Source organism: Spermophilus citellus, assembly GCF_964194105.1.
Source record: "Spermophilus citellus genome assembly, chromosome: 15".
Classification (NCBI taxonomy): domain Eukaryota; kingdom Metazoa; phylum Chordata; class Mammalia; order Rodentia; family Sciuridae; genus Spermophilus; species Spermophilus citellus.
The window spans coordinates 63,298,742-63,318,166 of record NC_138195.1 but is presented as its reverse complement, the minus strand read 5'-3'; positions in this window follow the sequence as shown (position 1 = coordinate 63,318,166).

Here is a 19,425-nt window from a genome sequence, read left to right as displayed (position 1 = left end):
CAAGAGACGGGATAGCAAGAAATGAAAGATGGAGACCAGGCAGAGATACACACGAGAGTTTATTTGTCAGAGCTGACAAATAAAGGCCATCTCTCTATTGGAGAGAGAGGCAAAACAGGTTGAGCTCTGGGACTTTTATGGGGGCGGGGCTCAGGAATCAGAGCTGGGCAGGTCCTAATGCGGTTGGTTAAGTGGGGGGTTGGTATGAGGGAGTGGTGAGCCTTTCTCAGAAAGGCTCTTGGGCAGGAAAGCAAAACTTATTCCTTAAAATGGCGGCTGTCACTTTAGATGGCCATCCAGATGCTAAGCAAGGATCTTATACAGCCTTTAACCATGGCTTTATACAGATCACCCCTAGAAAATTCTTGTTCTTTTCTACAAGGCATCTGCAAACGCTTCTTTCTTTTCCCTCTGTGCATAAACACTCTCCAAGAGTGTCCTTGCAGGTCTAATGGGGACAGAGAACTCTGTTCTCCTTATCTGCTACCTCTAGATCCAGAGGCTGTGTGTGTGTGTGTGTGTGTGTGTGAGAGAGAGAGAGAGAGAGACTAAATTCTTTCCCTCCTTGTTATGGTTTGGATACAAGGTGTCCCCAGAAAGTTCATGTGTAAGAGAATGCAAGAAAGCTTAGAGGCAAAATGATTGAGTTATAAGAGCCTTCACATAATCAGTGCATTAAACCACTGGTAGAAATTAACTGGGTGGTCCTGCTGAAAAGAAAACTGGGTGATAGATTCCCCAAAAAGCAACTCTGGAGGCTAGGGCAGAGAGCTCCCTCCAGACACCCCTGCACACTCAGCCATATTATTGTGGGCCGAATGTCGAGTCCAGCTCAAATTATTTTTTTATGTATGTATAAATATGCCACAATGAAATCTATCATTCTACATAATTAATATGAATCAATAAAAATTTTCAGCAAGATAAAGGAAAAAAAAGAAAGAAATTAACTGGGTGGTGACTATAGGCAGGTAGGATGTGGCTGGAGGAGGTGGGTCCCTGGGGGTGTGCCTTTTGGGTATGCATTTTGTCCCTGGTGAGCAGAGGCTCTGTTTCACGCTTATGCTGGATAAATCTCTCTCTCTCTCTCTCTCTCTCTCTCTCTCTCCCCCCCCCACCTCTCCCTTTCCCTGTCCCTGTCCCTGTCCCTGTCCCTCTCCCTCTCCCCCTTTCTGATCACCATCTTCTGGATTGCTCTCCTCTGCCACATGTTCTGTCTCACCTCAGGCCTAGATAGAGTTGGCCATCTATGGACTGAGACCTCTAAAACCATGAGCACTTAATAAACTTTTCCTCCTCTAAAATTATTCTTATCAGGTCTTTTGGTCAGCAAAAAAGCTGACTAAATCCCTCAGATACTATTAATGCTTTCATGCTTTGGAAACAAAAATCCAGGAAGCTCTGTCTTAAATGTACCTTGAGCACAGCGTCTCTCTGTTTGAATGGGAGAAAGAGAACGCAGCAAAAAATTCAGGCCACAAACACATTCTAGGTTTCTAAGACAGTTTTTGCTGCTATTGCTGTTGGTGTTGCTTTGTGTTGTTTTTACACTTATAGAGAGCTAATAGCTTTCTCACACTTCCCTAAAGAGGTTTAAAGGACAAATAATATTAGTAAATGTACAGTGCCCAACACATAGTAGGTCTTTGAAAAATGGTGGCTTCTTTCTCCTTCTTTGAGGCTCTGGCCACAAAGACTAGATTCAGTAGGGACAAAAAGCTGCAGGTAGGTGCCCATTCTTGTTTCCCCTGCACAGTGGCAGAAGTTGCAACCCACTGGGACGGGTCACCTGACCCCTCCTTCTGGGCTTTGAGAGGCAGATACTGATTAATAAGAAGCAAAATCCCCACATTTGCTAATAAAATCAAGTGTCCTCTTAGGTTAAGCAGAAGGTCCAGTGGAATATTTAACAAGCGAATAAAACCAAATACTCCTGGGAGTGCGGAATCTTGGCAAGCTGCTGTCTCCTTGGACACCTTCCCCTCAGTCTCCCCCAAGCCTCCTTTCTTGCCTGTTATCCCATCTCTGTGTTATGCCTGGTCAGTTTCATCCATAACCACAACAGCCATGTCCCTCCCCCACCGCCCATCAGTGGATCCCAATTCCATTCCTTTCTGCCCTGGACACCAAACTGTATTTGCAGCTGTCTTTTGAATGTACCCAGCTGAACTTTCCAGACAACCCCGCACTCAACTGTCCCATCTTAAACTCCTCCTCTTCCTCCTTCTCCTGATACTGGCAATGGTCTGCGTTCTCTACCTAATGAATGCCACTTCCACCCCTAACCACCCCAGTAAACCTCCTTCACCCTTCCTCTTCACAGCCAGTCGATGCCTCCCCAGCCCTGCTCTCTAGGCACAGCGGACAGCCCTTGTGTCTCATGGGGACAATAAAATTATCCTACAAAGTTCTTTCTCTGCTCTCTTACATCGTCCTCTCACCCAGTCCAGCCTAAAACAAATCTAAATGTTTTAAAGGTCCCTATTCAGTGGCTCCCTCACTCTTGCACAGAAGTTTGAACTTGGCAGGACACGCATGGCTCTCCACAATCCAGAGATAGAGCCCTGAGCTCTGACCTCACCTATCCTCTCTCCCTATGCTGCCTATTGCTGCTCCAGTCACACTGAACTCCTTGTGCTCTGTAGATGCTCCTGCTATGGCGCTGTGTGATGGTTAATATTGATTGTCAGCTTGACTGGATGGAGGGATGCCTAGAGAATTGGTAAAGAAAATTGGGTGCGTCTATGAAGGTGTTTCCAGAGAAAATTGGTGGACAGGTCAGCAAACTGAATAGGGAAGACCTTGCCCTGAGTGTGGGCAGCACCATGCAACAGGCTGGGCCAGGTGGAATAAAGAGGGGAAGAAGGGGAAGCTCTGAGCACACCCTCAGTCCTTCTGGAATGTGTGCACATTTTTGCCACTGCACCTGTCGCCCTGGACATCAGGCTCCAGATTCATCATCTTATGAATGCAGACTTGCACCAGTGGCTCTCCAGGGGGCTTTCAGGTCCTCAGCCTCAGGCTAGCTGCCTCAGACCTGTCTTGTTCTAAGAGCTCAGCTTTTGGGACTGAGCAGCTACCCTGGCCCTCCAACCTGCAGATGACCACTATGGACTATTCAGCCTATGATCACATAATCCAATCTAATAAATCCCCTCTTATAATTACATATATCCTCTTGGTTCTGTTGTTCTGGAGAACCCTAATTCATCACACGGGTTTCCTGTGTTTGCACTTGGTAAGCTATTACTTTTTACAACTCCATTTCTAGCTCCTTCTCTGTGAGCAGTCCTCCGATTTTTCCAATTTCTTTGATTAGATTTAACAAGCACTCCCTGAAAGCACTTCTGCCACGTTTGGGGCTCTCATCTCTCCTTACCTCTCCACACTGCAATTCTTTCTTTCCCTTCCCCCACCCCAGTAACTGGGAATTGAACCCAGGGCTTCTCACAAGCTAGGCAAGCATTCTACCTTTAAGCTATAGCCCCAGCCCCTTTTTTTCTTTTTCTTTCTTTCTTTCTCTTGTTTTAGATGGGGTCTTTCAAAGTTGCACAGGCTGGACTCAAAACTGTGATCCTACTGCCTCCATTTCTGGAGTAGCTGAGATTACAGGTGAGCACCACCACCCCTGAGTTACGATTCTTTCTTTACACATCTCTCTTCCCTTCTATACTCCTTGAGAAGAAAACACGTCCTAATCATGTTTATTCTATGAAATAGGAGGGTTCAGGTAAATGAGAGAGGATAAACAGAGTTAAAATTTTGAAGTTGTTGTATTTGTGAGGTGAGAAGCCCGGTGTGGTGACACGCACCTGTAATCCCAGTGGCTCAAGACGCTGAGGCAGGAGGATCACATGTTCAAAGCCAGTCTCAGCAACTTATCAAGACCCTGCCTCAAAATAAAAAATTAAAGGTGCTGGGGTTGTGGCTCAGTGGTAGAGTGTTCGCCTAGCACACACTGAGGCACTGGGTTCAAACCTCAGCAGCACATAAAAATGAAATAAAGATATTATGTCCACCTACAACTAAAAAAAATGAATATTTTTTAAAAATTAAAATTAAAAATTAAAAAAAGGACTGGGGATGTATCGGCTCAGTGGTTAAGCACCCATGTGTTCAAGCCCTGGAATCACAGAGACAGAGAAAGAGGGAATATGACATTTTAGCTATGAAATCTGATGTATGAAGTGCAAAGAGGTAAAATGACTAAACAGATTTTGATAAGTTATGGATACGTTCTGCTAGCTCTAAGAACCCACTTAAAAATATTTTTTTAATGTGCAGCTAAGAAGAAAAAGGAATCAAAACAGAATGACAGAATATTTTTCTAACACAAAAGAAATCAGCAAAGAGAAAAAGAAATAAAAATATATACTAAATAAACAAAAGGAAAACAAATAGCAAGACAGTGGATATAGGCTGGGAATGTAGCTCAGTGACAGAGTGCTTATCTAGCATATGTGAAGCCCTGGGTTTGATCCCCAGCACTGCAAATAAATAAATAAAAATGCAAAGATAGGAGAATTGAGCACAGTCATGTCAATGATTAAATTTTAAAATCCTAAATAAAATCTAGAGAGTGTTCAACTGGATAAAAAGCAGAAATCAAACATACACTATTTATAGGAGATAAATGTTAATTATGGAGACAAAGTTTGAAAATAAAAGACATCATGGGAAGAGCATAAGAAATCAGGAGAAAATATATTCATAAAACACAAAATAGGCTTTAAGACAGAGCTTACAAAAGAGACATTTTGTGATGATAAAGTAGGCAATTATTTAGGAAAATATAAGAATCCTAAATGCATATATACCTAATAACAGCTTCAAAAATCATAAAGCAAAGCCAAAAAAATAGAGAAATAGACATATTCACAAATGTACATCATAACCAAGTTGTTGACAACCAGTGATAAAGAGAAAAATCTTAAAAGCATCAGAAAACCAATAATAATATTAAGTACAGAAAAACAGAAGTAAGGATAACAATAGATTTCTTGCCAGAAGCAATGCTGCAAAACAAAACAAAACAAAACAAAACAAAAAACAAACAAAAAAACAAGGTAGTAGAGTACTATCTTTAGAGTACCAAAGAGGAGAAAAAAAAAAGTAAATTTTCTACTGGGTAAAACTATCTTTTGAAAACAAACACAAAATACTTTACCAGATATATAAAAACTGAAAGAATTAATCATAGCAAATACACACTACTAGAAACAGTAAAACAAATCCATCAGGCAGAAGGAAAATTATATCAGATAAAACTATGTGTCTATTTTCTCAGATAAAAGATATGTTGATCCATATATAACAAGACTCCATAAATTTGGAAGGATTTAAGTTAAATAAAATATGACCTCTTATCACAATAGAATTAAAATATAAATCAGTAATAGAAAGATTTCTGAAAAATCCCCCACATATTTTAAACTAAATTAATATATTTCTAAGTAACCGATGTGAAGAAGAAGAAGAGGAGGTGGAGGAGGAGGAGGGAAAGAAAGCAAGCACAAGGAAAGCAGAACACATTTTGAAGTAAAGGAAAATGAAGAAACTAGATATAAAATTTTGTGGTTTGCAGCTAAAGCAGCATTACAGAAAAAATTACAGCATTAAAACACCTACTTAGATAAATGGAAAGGTCTGGAATGAATTGCCTCAGCTTCCTCCTTAGAAAGCTAGAAAAAGCAAAATGAATAAAATCCAAAGGAGGGAAAAAGAAATAATAAAGATCAGATCAGAAATCAATCTTTAACCACAATAAAACAAAACCTAGAAAACAAATAATAAGAGCAAAAATGAATTTTTTGAGAGCTCTACCACCTAGCTCAGTGGTAGAGCACTTAACCTGCATGTGTGAGGCCTTGGGTTCCATTCATCCCCAGTTGTGGAAAAAAAACAAAAAAAGAAACTTTCTCAGTTTGATAAAGGATAAAGGGCATTTGTCACAAATCTTCAGAATACATAATTCTTAATGAATGACTCAGTGCTTTCCATCCAAAACACCGAACAAGGCAAGATGTTCTTTCTCCCTGTTTCTATTCAACATTGTACTGAAGGCTTAATAAAACCATAAAAAGGAGAAAGAAAAGGAAAAAAGAAAAGCATTCTGATTGAAAGGATGTAAAAAAAATCTTTATTCACAGGTGACATAACCATCTACATTGCAGAATGCAAAATCAGTATACAAAAAAATTATTCTATTTTTATATACTGGCAATGAACAAAAAGAGGTTGAAGTTAAAACAACATCATCAACATGAAAAGGTGACTGCTTAGGAATTAATCTGATGAAAGATACACAAGACCTGTAAACCCAACATACCAAAACATTCCTAGGAGAAACAAAAAACAAAGGGATATCCCATATTCTTAGAAGACTCAGAATTGTTAATCTTCGAAAACTCAAAATGGTTAAGATGTCCATCTTCCTCAAACTGGTATCACCTGAGATTTACTGTATAGGATCTATTGTATACATCCAATACAATCTCAATCAAAATCCTAGCAGGATTTTATTTTGTACAGCACTAGAGATTCCACTGAGCCACATCTCTAGGCCTTTTTGAGACAAGGCCTTGCTAAGTTGCTTAGGGCTTCATTAAGTTGCCAAGGCTGGCTTTGAACTTTCGATCCTCCTGCCTCAGCCTCCTGGGCTGTTGCGATTACAAGTGTGTGCCACAACTCCAGGCCAAGTAGGATTTCCTAGAAACGGAAAAGATTATTCTAAAAGTTATATAGAAATACAAAGAACCTAAAATAACCAAAGCAACTTTGAAAAATAAAAGCAATGTTTGGGAATTCCACTACCTGATTTCAAGGCTTCTGATCAAATTACATACGCTTCTTTAGATAGTGTGATATTTGTGGGAAAAATAGACAAATAGATCAAAAGAACTGGATAGAGTCTAAAAAAGAGACCCACTCATACATGGACAACCATTTTTGACAAGAGATCAAAGGCAATTCAGTTAAGAAAGGATAGTCTTCTCAAAACTGGCACTCAACAATTATAGATCCATGAATAAGAAATAAAGTTTGATCCTCATGAGGCTGAGGCAGGAGGATCAGCCTCAACAATTTATTGAGGCCCTAAGCAGCTCAGTGGGTTGGGGATGTGGCTAAGTGGTTAAGCCCCCTGAGTTCAATGTTCAGGAGAGAGAAAGAGAGGGTTGAAGGAAGGAAGGAAGAAAACAAATAACCCTGCCAACTCCAAATATATATAAGATATTTGACTCATTTGTCATCAGGGGAAGACAAATTAAAACCACAGTGACATACACTGCACATCTATTAAAATGTCTAAAATCAAAAAGGGTGACCATACTAAGTACGGTAGGATGTGGGGCCAGCAGAATTCTCATACATTGCTGGTAGGAATGTAAAATAGCGCACTATGTTGGAGAACTTTTTTTTTCCACAAATTAAAAATATGCATAGCGTAAGACCTAGCCATTCCACTTCTTAGCATTTACCTCAGAGAAGTGAAAGCGTATCTCCACACAGATTTGTGTCTGAATGTTCATAGCACCTTTTTATTACAAAAACTGGAACCTAAATGTCCTTCACAGGTGATAGGTAAAACAAATTGTGGACTACCCATACTGTGGGCAAATGCTCAGCAATAAATTGGAGCAAGTTGTTATAGACACAATAACAGGGCCCAAATCTCAAAACAATTATAATGAAAGACACCAACAAAAATGAGTATGCTGTATGATTCCTTATGTATAAAATTCTAGAAATACGAACCAATCTAAAGTGACATAATAGATAGTGGTTTCTTGTGCACAAAAGGATTAGGGAGGAACAGGAATGAACAATTACAAAGGAATACAGGGAAACTTTTGTGGACAACACGTCTTCACAATCTTGATGTGGTGATGGTTTCAGAGATGAACACAAGTGTCCAAATTCGTGAAATAAACTGGGTAGGATGGTGCATACCTGTAATCCCAGTGCCTCAAGAGGCTAAAGCCGGAGGATTGCAAGTTTGAGGCCAGCCTGGGCAACTGAGTGAAATCCTTGGCAGCTTAGTGAGACCCTGTCTCAAAATAAACAATGAAAAGGATTGGAGATGTGGCTCAGCCGTAAAGTTCCCTTGGCTTTAACCCCCAATACCCCCCAAAAGTTTTCATAAATTATAAGTTTAATATGTGCCATTTAGTGTATATGAATTGCTTTCACTTAAACATCCAAAATAATAAAAACATACCTAAAAAAAAATTTTAAAAACTACTGGGGTGGGGGCTGGGGCTGTAGCTCAGCGGTAGAGCGCTTGCCTAGCATGTGTGAGGCACTGGGTTCGATCCTCAGAACCATATAAAAATAAATAAAGTAAAGGCCCATTGACAACTAAGAAAATATTAAAAAAAAAAAAAGCTACTCGGCATCAGTATTTTCCTTCAGAATCTCTTGTAGCAGCTGTCTTCCTAGTGAGCCCCTCCCCTGTGGCATAGAGCCAGGGCGTGGGCAGCAGTAGCCATGGTCAGCAGTTTATGTCACCACTCACTCATTAGGGCAGACTCCAGTGCTTTCCAGTCCCCTCCCAGCTGCCTTCCAGCCGAGGAAACCTCCAGCCCCACTCTTTGCTCCCCACCCTCAGCCTTCTCAGTGTGTGACTCCAACTGCTTCCTCACCAAGGCCTATCAGATGTCCCCAAGCAACAGCTGGACAGCCTGCAGTGGCAACTCCCTTCTGCTCCAGGCTCCTCCCTCACCTTCCTGGCTAAAGACAGCACCTCCAGAGTCTTCCCCCAGCCCTCAAAGCCCTAACTCAGCCCCCTCTGTCAGTCACCTCCAGGAAAGGCCCCTGTTGTCATTTCAAGGAGATTGAAACAGTTTGGTTCTCACCTAACCCTTCTGTTGGCAAGGCATGTTTGTTACACGTGCTAACAGCTGGCTGATAGAGCAGACCCCAGGACAGAAGGAGTAGGGGTGGCGCTAATGAGTTCTTCCTGGCACTATGCTGATAAGATGCAGACAAACTCGTGAGTGGGGCCCACCTTTCTCCTGGCCTCCATGGGTCACCTCCCTGATCTGCTTAGCTCTGGGCCTGTGGGATTTGGAGGCTGGGGCAGGGCAGGAAGCCCAGGAAGCAGCAAATGTTGCAGGACTTGCCTCCTACTGGTCTCCCCGCAGGACCCAATCCCAGAAAGAGCTTCACCAAGGAATTGAGTCAAAAGCAGGTCTCAGAGCTCCCCAAGGGCCTCAACAATTCACAGCCACTTTCTTCTCCCTCCTTTATTCTTAGTGACTCTTTTCTTTTCATAAAAATCAAGTTGATATGTATTGTAGAGCACTCAGAGAAAACAAAAACAAACAAAAAAGAATTCACTTGCAATCCCATCACCCAGAAAGAACCATTTCGTTTGCTTTTATTTCTTCCTTACCTTTTTTATATATGTTTTCAAAAGCAAATATAGGATCATCGTAAAGCAATGTTTATTGAGCAAGTGCACTAGGCTATGCTAAACACCTCGCACAAATCATCTCATTTAAAGTTCATAATGGCTCTGAGTGATGATGCAATTATTATTCCCATTTTATAGAGGGATTAGTTGAGGCTTAAAGAAATCAAATACATTGTTCAATGTCATTCAGCAATTAAATGGTGGTGCTGGGATTCTAATCCATGACATCTGATTTCAGAATGATCTCACTCTTACTGCTTTAAATTGACTAATTATCCTATAAATATCTTTCTGAGTTCTTAGCCTTCAACATCATTTTCAATGACTCTATACTACTCTGTTGTTCAAGTGTACCACAATTTTCCCAATCCCCCATCAGTGGACTGAGGTTATTTATAATGTCTTCAATAATATATTCTCCAATAAGCATTCTTCTTGTTAAATATTTACTCAAAAACTAAGATGGGAATCTTTGGATCAAAACATATGTATAATTTTAAGGCTTTTGATACCTAATGCCAAGACTGTCCTCCAAAAACAATGAACCAAATTATACTTCCTACATCCTCATCCACACTAGAAAACTAAGTATTCTTCAGCCAAGTGATTAGAGGCAGCTCAAGTTCTGCCACATACATAATGAAATTTAGATCAATTAGGGGTTTGGGGCAGCCCAACCTCCTCCAGTAACAACACACGCCCATCAGCACGACAGCTAAGCCAGGCACTGAGCGGAACGGAGTCTTGAGCAGACAGTGTGACCAGCTGCCACTTCCCCAAGCTCTCAGCAGCGCCTCTGTGTCCATCACTGTCACCGAACAGTCATTGTCAGTGATGAAAAAGGAGAATGTCCCCGAATACCTTAGCTGCTGAACCCAGGGAGTGGCAGTTGGGAGCAGAGAGAGGACAGAGACCTGGGGCTCAGGACTCAGGACTCTCGCCTCAGCCCTGGCTTTCTGGGGGTGGGGGAAGAATAACAGCCTGGAGTGCCCATCTGTCCCAGTTCCCTCTGTCCCAGACTAGGACCTGAACTGATGCCAACTGATGTATACTGCACTCCTGCTGTATGCCAGCCACAGGCTAAGCATGTCACTTTCTTTATTCCACTTAACCCACAAATCTTTGTAACACTACTTTGGTGTTTGTTTGGCAGATGGGAAAAAAATAGAAATGGGAAGCTTAAGTGATTTTCCCGCTCGGACTGGGAGCCAAAGACAGAGCCAGAATTCCAACCCAGGACAGTCTGGAGGGCGCTCACTTCTAACACCGGGCTATGCGTCCTCTCCTCCCATCCTTGAGGGTATGACCATGTCTGTTTTGTTCCTCACTCTGTTCCCAGCACCTAGCCCAACAGCACAATAAGCAACATAGATTAGGGACTTGTCTTAGTGACTTGAAACAGCATCCGCTTTTTAACTCACAGCTCTGTAGTCAGATGTCCCCACACAGCATCACTGGGGTCTCTGCTCAGTATGTCACAAGCTGAAATCAAGGTTATCTGCTGGGCTGTCTTCTCATGGGGAGCTCAGGGTCCTCTTTCAGAATCACCCAGATTACTGGCAGAATTCAGTTTTCTTCTACAGGATGACTGGGGCCTGCAAGTTCTTACTAGCTGACAACCAGGGCTCTCTTAGTTCCAAGAGGCTCCCTTCAAGTCTGACCTTGTTGGGGCTGGGGATGTGGCTCAAGCGGTAGGGCACTCGTCTGGCATGCGTGTGGCCCGGGTTCGATCCTCAGCACCACATACCAACAAAGATGTTGTGTCCACCAAAAACTTAAAAATATTAAAAAAAAAATTCTCTCTCTATAAAAAAAAAAAAGTAAAAAAGGTCTGACCTTGTTGCTCCTCCATAAGCCTCTCACATCTCACCCTTGATCTTTTCCTTCAGGAAGGGTCCAAGGGCTCACCTGACTGGGTTAGGCCCATCCAGGATGCTTTCCCTTTTGAGGAACTCAAATTTACCTACTTAGGGACCTTAACTGTACCTGTGAAATCCCTCTCATCATATAAGGGAAGCTTCTCACAAGAGGGATGGCCTATCATAGTTACAAATCCCTCCGACATTCAAGTCCAAGCCATGGATGTCAGGCATGGGAATCTCAGGGGCTGTCTTAGAATTCCATCCACTGTAGCAACTGTGCAGATGAGAGAATAAAGTGAAGGAAGGATTGCTCATCGGTGCAGACGGAGGAGCGGAGTGGCTTCAGTGTGCGCTAATCCTGGGATATAGTCTAGAAGTCTGAGTTTGACAGAGCCCAGGATCACTTTCCTCTTTAAGGGGCAAGCCATGACACCCAGGCAGGCCCATGTGGAAGCTGAGGGGATGACCCATTCTCTGGAGCTTGGAGCAAGAATGGGGACCCTGGAGCTCAGGGTCCTCTTTCAGGATCACCCAGATTACTTGGAGCAGGAAAGAGGACCCTGGAGACAGAGGTCTGAGCAGGAAGGTGATCAAGATCAGAGAGCCCACAAAACTCCTCCAGATGCTTAAGCTGAACTTAGGTGGAAATCCAGCCCCACCTCCCTGCTGCTTTCAGGTGGGTAGAGGAAGCCACATGGAGCAAATGGGTGGCCTTGGATGCAGGAGGCACGTCTGGACTCATTGATGGGCCGAGGGAACTGCCCTTAGCAGCCCTTCCTCCCAGGCTCTCCTGCTGTGATGAGAGGTAAGTGCCAGACAGGGGCCTGTGGAGTGTTGGGGACTGGATGACCCCTGGCCCCTCCCCAAACCAGGCTGTCATCAAACCCAACTAAGCCCCTCTCGCCTCTCCCTCAGGTGAGCTGGCCCTTTACCTCCCTCCAGCTCCAGTATCTTCATTCAAGCAACAAGTCCATCATGTTCATCAAGACTGAGGACAAGATCCGGGCATGGTGGAGCGTGCCTATAATCCCGGCAGCTTGGGAGGATAAGGAGTTCAAAAGCCAACCTCAGCCACTCAGCCAGAACCTATCTCTAAATAAAATATCAAAAAGGGCTGGGGATGTGGTTCAGTGGTTAAGTACCCCTGGGTTCAATCCCTAATACTAAAGAAGAGAGAGAGAGAGAAAAATATCACAAAGCAGATTTTAGTTTTGTCTGTTTTAATAAGGAAAGTCTGGCTCCTCAAAATACAATTATTATGTCCTCTTTTCAAGGTCTCAGCTTCCTTTTATAGCATACTCCATCACCATTGTCCCCCTCTATCTTTCTTCTTTTTTTTTTTTTTTTTGATATTTTTTAGTTGTAGATGGACACAGTACCTCTATTTTATTTTTCTGTGGTGCTGAAGATCTAACCCAGTGCCTTCCACATTCGAGGTGAGTGCTCTGGACTGAGCTCCAACCCCAGCCCTCTCTCTTTCTTTCTCTGGCACATATCAAGCTCTGTGCCCTTTGGAGTTACCTCTGAAGAGCCTTAAAAAAAAAAAAAGCAACAAAAGTCTCCCTCCTCCCTGTTGGTTCTTCTGAACCTGCTCCCCAGCTTTCTGCTCTCCACTCTGGCCTGTCCCTCTCAGCCTCAGTCCCCTTCTCCCAGGGACTTGCACTCCCCTCCCTTTCTGCACACTGTGCCTCGATGACCTCACTCACTCCTCCAGCCTGTCTCCAGGAGCAGGAGCAGAGCTCCTGTGAACACTTCCACCTGCTGTCCTGAGTCTCACAGGCCCAGAAGGACCCTCTGCATCCCTTCCCCAAACCAGCATCTGCCCTAGGTCCCCATCTCCCAGACACCCTGCCCTCTGCCCAGCCACCTGGCTCTCAAGTGGGGGCCCCTCCCACTCACCTCTCCTCCAGCTAGAGGATCTAGAGTAACAAAGCGCTAGACATCCACCACCCAGCTGTCCTTAGTTGCTGTCCCCTTCTTGACACACCCACTCATGCCTCACTTCTCTTGCCTGAAATTTTCCACATTTAATCTCCTAACTAATTATGCCAGGGCACTTGGACTAAGTCACTTTAGCTCCTTGAATTCCAGTTACTTTCATGTGAAAATCAGAAATAATGATGCTCACTGCAAGGAGTGTGGGAAAGACAGAGAAATATGTCACCTGGCACCTTGTTCCACCTGTGCTAAACACATCTGACCTCAGTCCTCCCCACTTCTCAACCCTATCTCTGTCCCGTGGTTTATGCTCTACAGACACATCTGATTTCTAAAGTCACATTTGCCAAACACACCCTGAAATTTTCTGCTTCCAAAAATCCAGTAAGAGGTGATGACTGTCTTTGTGGTTTTTTTTTTTTTCAAGTTGGTATGGTATAAGATTATCTGGTTATTTTGGTTTATCTAAGATATTCAAATCAGAAGGATACCTGAATTTTTTAAAATAATTATGATTTCTTATTTAGAGCTTGTCTTTGGAAGTTTTTATAAAACAAAGTAGAAATATCTCATTTCTGCCAAGAATTATCCTTCTTTTCACTTTGCTTTTGGAAGATTTGCAATTCAAATTGAGGATAAACCCTATTTTCACTTAGAAAAACACATTTCTTCTAGCAATGACATATTTTTAACACCTCCCCCGCCAAAGTGTTATATCTCTGTACTTTCGATATGCAACAATTTAATAAGAAAACTCATTGATCTCTCCTCCCTTTCTTATTCTTTCCTATCATCTCTGTAATAATAGAAATTTAGAACTGCACAATCCACACACACACACACACACACACAACCTCTCCTTTGTCTTTTTAGATTACCTTCAAATCAATCAAACCCCAGCAATGACAGAGGCTGTATTTAATTTAAATTATTTTAGATGACATTAGCTTATGTCCAAAGCCTCAGAGTCATAATGAAACATAAAATTGAAATAAAACCCTTAACTTCAGTTGAATTATCTTGATAACAGTCTGAATTTCTGGATCCCAAGAGAACTGCTTTCAGATGGATACAGAAGAAACAGTACATTGGTGTTGATAAGTAGAGAGGACAGTGGCTCTGGGGTGTTATGCAGACTGTGTGGGCTCTGGAGGCAAACTGCCTGGGCCTCAACCCTGAGCTGAGTAGCTGATAACTTAGGGGTTCAGTTTTCTTATTGGGGGTTGTTGTGAGAATGAAATGAATTAATTCATGGAAAGCAGTAAGAACAGAACCTGGCACATACTAAGTGCTCAGTGAAAATATGAATCATTATTATTCCAGAAAAAATCAGTATCCATTCCAAATGCTACAAATCTGGAGACAGAGTAGAACCTTCTACTCAGACAGCCTGGTTGCCAATTTTGGCTTCAACACTTACGAGCTGTTATGACTCTAGCCACGTTACCCAACCATTTTGTGTTTCCATGGCTTCATTTGTAAAATCAGCATTCAAATTTGTATCTGGTGCATGCCTGTAGTCCCAGCCACTTGGGAAGCTGAGGTGGGGGATCACTTGAGTCCATGAGTTCAAGACTATCCTGGTCAACATAGCAAGACCCCTACCTAAAAAAAAAAAAAAATGACTTGTATCTGCATCATGAATATTATCATGTATATCAAATCAGACAATGTGAAATAACACAGTAAATGTTCAGCAAATTTTGGCTATTTTTCCTAGTGTGCTAAAAAAATAAAATAAGAAAAGATTAATAAACTTAGAACTGCTTTTCCAAACACATGGAGTTTTCAAAAAGGTAGGGCTATAAGATTTTCCACTTCAGTTACTGATTAGGGGTCAAATAGCATTACCATATACCTCCTAGTTGGGAGGCGACTGTCCCTACATAGTTTTGGCGATCATCTTTCCTCTCTTAGAATAGAGTCAGACATTCCCTCTCCCAAAACTGGCAGTCCATGGGCATATGACCTTGACTCAGCCAATCAGATGCTCATAACTGGCAACTGGGACATTTCCTCTGAAAGTGGAAAGAAGGAACATGGAGAGAGAGGGCAGAGACAGGAAGAATGGACTGAAAGGGGAGACTGGCAGCTGATTGGTAGAGGCTCCAAAATGGCACCTCCATTATTTTATCTTTCCTAAAATTCTTAATTACAAAATCAATGAGCTGGGGGTGTAGCTCAGTGGAAGAGCGCTTGTCTAACATGAGTAAGGCCCTGGGTTCCATCCCCAGTACCAAAACCCAAAACAAATTCTTCAACAGTGGCACATGCCTATAATCCCAGGAGCTCAGTAGGCAGAAGCAGGAGGATTCCAAGTTCAAAGCCAGCCTCAGCAACTTAGTGGGACCCTAAGGAACCCAGTGAGACACTGTCTCTAAATAAAATATATAAAAGGGCTGGAGATGTGGCTCAATGGTTAAGGCCCCTAGTACCAAAACAAACAAACAAAAAATGCCTTGCAGGGGGCTGTGGCTGTGGCTTAGAGGTAGAGCGCTCACCTAGCGCATGCGAGGCCCTGGGTTCTATCCTCAGCACCACGTAAAAATAAATAAAAACAAAGGTATTGTGTCCAACTAAAATTAAAAATATATACATAAAAAATGCCTTGCAACCAGAAGCAGCATCCATAAATCCATAAATGTATTTGGGAAGTGTAAATAATCTCCTTGGGAAGTATCCTTATCAATTCTGCCCCCCCACACACACACACCCAATTAACTAAGTCCTTCTGCAACTTCTCCCTATGAAATAGTCTGTCATAGCCATTCCTCAAGGTCAACAGAATCCATTGTACTTACTCTATTATGGCTCCATAACTTTCCATAAAATAATTGCACCACTATTTTTTCAAACACTCCTCTTTGAACAGGTACCTGTTTAGATGACCAGCACAATTTTAAATGCACATTCTCAGCAATGCAACAACCTCACTTTCAGGAATCAAACCTACAGAAAGCAAGCACTGGTTTATACACAAGGTTATACATACAAGGATATTTACTGCACACTGCTTAGGGTGTCAGATACTGGAAATAACCTAAATGCCCAGCACCTTATCTGTGTTGTTTATGACATTTTTGTTTGAGAAGGGGGGAAATTTCAACTGTAAAAAGTGTTATATGAAAACCACTACTCAAACCCAGGTGAGAACTGGGACTTTTAGGTTCCTTCCAACAATGAAATTTTAGATGTCTTTACTTTGGGGGATGGAGGGAGGCAGGAAGAAAGAGAAAAAAAAAAAACGATGTATATGTCAAGGTCAAATTACCACAGCACAAGAGGTTCATTTTTAAATCTATTTTACCCATAAAGTCAGCAAATTTGAAGCCTCAGAGATTCCCAAGTCCAGGTTTTGCTTCTATCCAGAGAGCCTCAAACCTTAATATGCATCAGAGTCACCTGGCACTCTTGTTTAACTGCAGATTGACTCATTAGATCTGGGGTGGGGCCTGAGATGTTGCATATCTGACAGGCAACCAGGTAACCCAGATGTTGCTGGTCTATGGTGTACATTTGTGGAAGTAACTGGATTGACTCACATCTGCTTGCTGTCTGGACTCAATCCTAGAACTATCCAAGTTTTGGAACTGAAAGTCCTGAGTCTCAGGAAAGACTTGCATCCCAGACAAACCAGGATAGTTTGTCACTCTGGCAATTGGATTATCTAACGTCAAATGACTCAGAGTTCTGAAAAATAATATAAATGAATGAAGTTGGCTGGTTGGAAACTTTGGCAAACAGAAAAGTTTAAACATCCATGTACTCAAGCTCTTCCCAAGGGTTTCCAATTTGCAACCTTGGCCTAGATGATCCCTTAGACTCTAACCAGCTGAGAAATGCTACACTATGTTTTTCCTTGATGTCAGCTGTAAATGTCTGTGGGCAATAGGTCACAGTGAAAATATCAGAATGAAGGATTGCCCAGAAACAGACAACATAGGGGGATAATCTACTCAAACACACTGTGGAAAGCCAACCTCTAAATGCTCCCCCTTCACTAAGTGATACAGCTAACCTCTGTAATCAATAATATATTGTGGATATGATGAAGTATGACTTCCAAGGCTAGACATAAAAGACACTGGGGCCTCTGTCTCGCTCCTTTCTTTGGGTCACTTGATCTGGGTGAAGACAGCTGCCATGCTATGGGGATCCCCAAGCAACCCTGTGGAGGAAATCACATAACAAGGTACTGAGGCCTCCTGCCAATAGCCATGTGAATATGCCATCTTGGAAGCAGATCTCCCAGCCCCAATCAAGCCTTCAGATTGACTCTATTTTCAGCCAACATCATAACTACAACCACCCAGCTAACCCACTCTTGATTGAGCCCTCTAAAAGCTCCCCTAAGATCAAAGATGCAAGTTCCAAACTGGCAGCCAGCAAAGCTACAAACAAGTTTTCTTTTCCATGTACACTTTTTAAAAATATAAATTGGCCACCAATATCTAGAAAAGATATTCCTATGTAAATCTTGAGGCCCAGCATCTCCTAAAATAATTGCAAGAGCTTCAAACCAAGGTCTTCGTTCCTACAGGTCAAAGATAGGTCAGGGCTATGCCACTCTAAGGGGTACCTGTGATGCCCATGTCAGCACACCCATCACCTGGTTCAAGTTACATTACATTACATTACCCTCACATTACCTACCAGTCCCCTTAAGTCTGTAATCCTTGAACTACAGATCAAAAAAACTTTTTTATCAGTGGTACTCTGGCCTCTGGACTAGCAGCATCAGTGTCACCCAGAGACTTGCTAGAAATGAAATTTCTAGGATCAACCCAGAAAGTCTTGGATGTTTGTGTATTTCAACAAGCCCTCCAGATGATTCTGATGCACCTTCAAGTCTGAGAACACCTTTTTCTCACAAGTAAGGAGTCTTGCCTTAGAAACTATTTTCTACTACTCAGTATCAGGGCTGCAAAATGTCCGAGAGTCCAGCTCTACAAATGTGCAGACTTAGCCACTAGGCTCACCAGAAATGCCAACAATTTTGTACTTTCTCCCAGGCTTTGGGTCAAATTCTTTCTGGCCACAAAACTCCAAGTTCATAGAGAACCTTCAAGAGCTTCTCTCAGAGATATAGTGAAGAGCAAGAATCTGGAAACAATTTGGTCTCAAATGATCCGCTCACCTGCCTGTTTTTTTTTTTCCCACTACACTCATATAAATAAGCAATATAGCTATTTTTAAAAATTGATGACCAAGTCCTACAACATACTGGGCCCTTCTCCATGGTAACCTAAGTTTTCTTTGTACTTCAGATTTCTCCAAGGTGACCTAGAGGGCTTGGATGATCTGTCTACTGTTTTCCTTCCAGCTCTAAAGTAATCTGTGACTAATGATGATATTAAATGAACTTTCCATTTCAGAATACTGAATGCCCTCATCTATCATTTAATAAGTCACTGCTCTGTTGGATGGTATGGCTGTATTTACGGAATCAATGAATTGATATGGCTGTTCTTAATGAGTTTGTTTTGTCAAATTACAAGCAAAACACCTTGTCCCTTTCACAATTAAGTGAACATAAAAATGACTGCAAATAAAAATCTTGAAGCATCTACTATCAGAAATGTGTACATAGGGCACACTCCTATAATCCCAGTGGCTCCGGAGGCTGAGACAGGAGGATCACAAGATCAAAGCCAGCCTCAGCAACAGCAAGACCCTGTCTCTAAATAAAATACTAAAAAGGGCTGGGGATGTGGCTAAGTGGTTGAGTGCCCCTGAGTTCAATCCTTGATACACCCTCTGTCTCTCCCCCAAAAAATTTTTGTACATACGTTTCTAACCCCTGGTCAACTAGGAGGGTTTGGCAGCAACGAGAAGGATTGCAGTGTGGGGCAGCTTTTGTACTAAAGAGATGTGGTTACAAATATTGCAACATGATAACTCTCACCCAGAAAACCCACCCCGCTGGCCAGAGCTAGGTCTCCACCCCGTCCCAGGGTTCTAACTCAAGTTGACTTTACTTCAAAGGGAGGAAAGCTTGTTTGGCCAAAAACGCATGGAGCGTCGGTTTCAGGAATGTGACATGCTGTTAAACCACAGCCGTGTAAGCCCGCGGCTGCTGAGATTTTCCTAAGTTTCACTTTTCAAAGAAAAACATGGCACCATGTAAGTTGGAGAAACATAGAGTAAATGGTGTCAATTGGCCCCAAGAAGCTTTCTCTCCCCCCAAAACACCTACTATGTGTGAGTATA